This window comes from Hippocampus comes, unplaced genomic scaffold (genome assembly GCF_001891065.2).
Source record: "Hippocampus comes isolate QL1 unplaced genomic scaffold, H_comes_QL1_v1.1 scaffold238, whole genome shotgun sequence".
In the NCBI taxonomy this organism is placed as follows: domain Eukaryota; kingdom Metazoa; phylum Chordata; class Actinopteri; order Syngnathiformes; family Syngnathidae; genus Hippocampus; species Hippocampus comes.
In genome coordinates this window covers 455-4,129 of record NW_017806177.1, presented here as the reverse complement: position 1 = coordinate 4,129, position 3,675 = coordinate 455, and positions in this window count along the sequence as shown.

Here is a 3,675-nt window from a genome sequence, read left to right as displayed (position 1 = left end):
TGAATTTGCGTTGTATCGTCTTTTGAAGGCATTAAACATTGCCATAGCGATCGGAGTGTTGCGGCCAGATTAGACGCTCCTTGTGTTTATTATTATATTTCGAAAACGCCACAGTTTTCATGCAGCTCATACCATATTATTTTGTTGTATTATTTCCGTCACACCTTAAATGCCGGTCCCTGAAAATATTGTCTGACATAAACCGGTCCGTGGGGCAAAAAAGGTTGGGGGCCCCTGCTCTAAAGGGATGCCAGCACAAATGTCAGATTGTTATACGTTCAGCTTTTAGGCGTTCAGACTTTCATTTTTACTTTGCAGGTTTAAACCATTTATTCCACACCCATGAAGGCAGTCAGGATAGCAAGATTTTTTTTTTTGTATGTTTTGTTCCTCCTCTTGTGCGTCGACGGAGTCGATGGTAACAGAGGAGTCGGTTTACAGGTTTTCCAGCCGGAGTCTCTTCAACCTGCTTCTCATTTCCGCTTGACTATCCATCATTCCGCTCCTCTCATAATTTGCCCTCCTCTAATAACTAACTGTTGCCTTGAAGCTTTCATCAAGCCTCAAAATCAGTCTCAGTCTTTTCATCCACGGCCAATTAGTCTTTGCAGTAGTTGGCTTTCTTCTTCTCCTGTCTTGTCTTCATGGTCCATCAAAATTTGCTTTTGGCCTCACAGTTCACAATCATGAATGTCATAAGACACGTGCCTGGCAAACAGACGGCAGAGGGCGGCGGGAGTTCAAGATGGAAATCAAACCAGCCGTTTTATGCTTTCATTTCCTTTACCGCCCACAGCCCCCAAAAGTCCCAGAAGCAGTTTTGCAAGTGTGCTAGCAGTATCTGCTTAACTTGTTATTGTCCTTCCCGAAAATGAGCATGGACGCATGAGGTCAGAAGCTGGGCAGGGAAAGTAATCGACGGCAATGACAACACAACAACCTCAGCTGCAGCTGTAACAGCATGAAATGGAGAAGGTGCTCTAATGTGCTCACTTTGCACTGAGGTTACCGCTTGTGCGCTTCAATCGAGTCGGCTTCTGTTTTCACAGCTACAACCTTAAAAGCGCGAATGAATAGCGACCTCGTTAATTCATCTGGGGACTAAACACCGGTTAAATATAGACTCCAACCACAATCAGATGCCTGCGGGAGACCTTTTCTGCATTTTCTGCTTTTCAGCACTTTTGATGAGAAGAAAATGAACGGGAGAGTTTGGCAGTAGGGTTAGGCCTAATAAGTGATTTTATTGATGATCAGGTCTTAAAGCAACTGGGGTAATCTGGAGTGCACTACAGTGGTCCCGCTAGTGGTTAGCACATCTTTCTCACAGGTTCGAGGCTCGACTCCAGGTTCTGGCCTCCCTGTATGGAGTTTGTTCTGCCCCATGTTCTTGCAGTGCTTGCAAGGGTTTTTTCCAGGTTCCAAATTACAAAAACATGCACTGAAGACTCTTGGATGTGAATGTGCCAGGTAATCATCTATTCATCCATCCATCCATTTTCTGATCCGCTTTATCCTCACAAGGGTCGCGGGGCGTGCTGGAGCCTATCCCAGCTGTCTTCCGGCAGTAGGCGGGGGACACCCTGAACCGGTTGCCAGCCAATCACAGGGCACACACAGACGAACAACCATCCACGCTCACACACCTAGGGACAATTTAGATTGTCCAATCAGCCTGCCATGCCTGCCATGTTTTTGGAATGTGGGAGGAAACCGGAGTACCCGGGGAAAACCCACGCATAGAACATACAAACTCCACACAGGAAGGCCGGAGCCGGAATCGACACGAGGCAAAGTACGCCCCGTCGGTATCCATGCATGACTTGAACAGAGTTTGCTCATTTCTGGGACTGACTTGTGAATTGAATAAAAGGACTTGACAATCCGCTCAACTACAGCTCAAGTGCAACACAGGCTGCCACGATTGAAGCATGGCACAAAAAAGGTGGTGCGGCCACAACAAAACATCCAGCTCATAGAGTCCAAAGGGACCGTGGTCACCCCGTCCGAGGCCCCCGGAGGGACAACACATTCAACCCGACTGCACCACACTGTGGGGTGGGGACTGAAATGACTGCAGTGTGCCTCCTGGCAGAGGACACTCAGAGACGGTCTGAATCAGAACACTATACGAACTTCCAAATAAACATGCTCCAGGAACACAGGAGTTTGCTTCAAAAGAAGCACTTGGAAGCCCGATGAGATCTGTATTGCATTTTTGATGATGTCAGGGGAGGTTTGATGGTTCCTGCGGTAAAAGCATCCTTCAGAGATGCACTTAGTGGGCCAGTCCTTTAAATCCCAACACCAGATCCGCGGAGTAATGACAGAGGAAGGAGTGGTGCAGCTGACAACTGCAAGAACCTACGGCACCTGGAGCTGATGAAAATCTGCGTGCCAGACCAGCTCTGTACCAAACAAAGACAAGATTATTTGGGTAGCTTCCTGACATAAGGAGGGTGGAGCACACTGAATCGTGCCCACACTGTTGGAAAGACCACAAAAAAACCCTCAGTTTCTGTCCAACCAAGCCCTCTCATGCTTGTTTCACTGCGGATAATGAAGTTGGCCAACCGAACTCCCTGCCTCTCCGTAGCCACATCACAGGTTCTTCACATCTTCAAAGCTCCTCCGCAACCCCGTGTGACTGATGATGACTGAGTTGTGTCTGTGGAGGCCGGCGTCATTTGCATGTCATCTTGAGCCTGAAATACGGCGCTCAAAGTACGCCGTCTCAACCTCAAGAACATTGTGCGTTGCGAGCGCGTAGATGATTTGCACATTTCAGAAATTACAAAGAGCTGAGGGCAGGCGACAAGGCTGCTTGATTAATGATCCCGTCAAACTAATGCTAACAAGCGTTTAATTTTCCTGAAACTGGGCGGGTTGCTTGACAGAGAACTCGCAACAAACTTCAGTGTTTGTGCAATGACCACACTCGCAAGATTCCCTCAAGGGTAAACTAATTAAGATTTGCACGAAACCACAACTTGGAGAAAGGCCTGTTGTTGGGGAGGAAGAAAAGAAAAAAAAAGTGCAAGCCCGATTTGAGGGCCCCCTATGTTTGTATCTTGGCTAATATTTCTTGTTCAAGTACGCCCACCATTGACTGCTAAAAATCATTCACCGTCAATGCGGGTATGAACACCTGGGTACTACTTTCACAAAGACTGCAGCTGCACTCCATCATCGTATCTCCCCCTCCGCTACAGAGTCAGCACAGCAAAACATGTTTTGATAAGGTTGGCTACCCTACACTTTGTGAATCTTTCTGAGTGTTCACCGCCGGTGTCGAATTGACTCGACCACAGTGACATGACACAACAATCCAGCCGCTCGTTTTTATTATAAGGATGGAGATGAAGCTCTTTGATAAATGTTCATTTCATTCCAGGAGACTTCAAATGTCTGTCAGTTTGAAAAAAACGGCCTACATTATCAAAGTGTTGCTTATCACTTTTTTTTTTTAATTGCATGTCTGAATATCTCTGCTCTGCGTTTCAGTGGTGCTGCTTGGCCAAAGGCCGCTTAGCCTCGATGGCTCCAGTTCGCAAATTTCCCCATCTGACATTTCAAGTAAAGATTTCCCGTCCCTCTCACACTCTGCATGATGGCCTTAATATCTTGAGTTCAACAGCATCCAAGTTTTTTAAGAGGCTGTTGCCTTGAACCAAT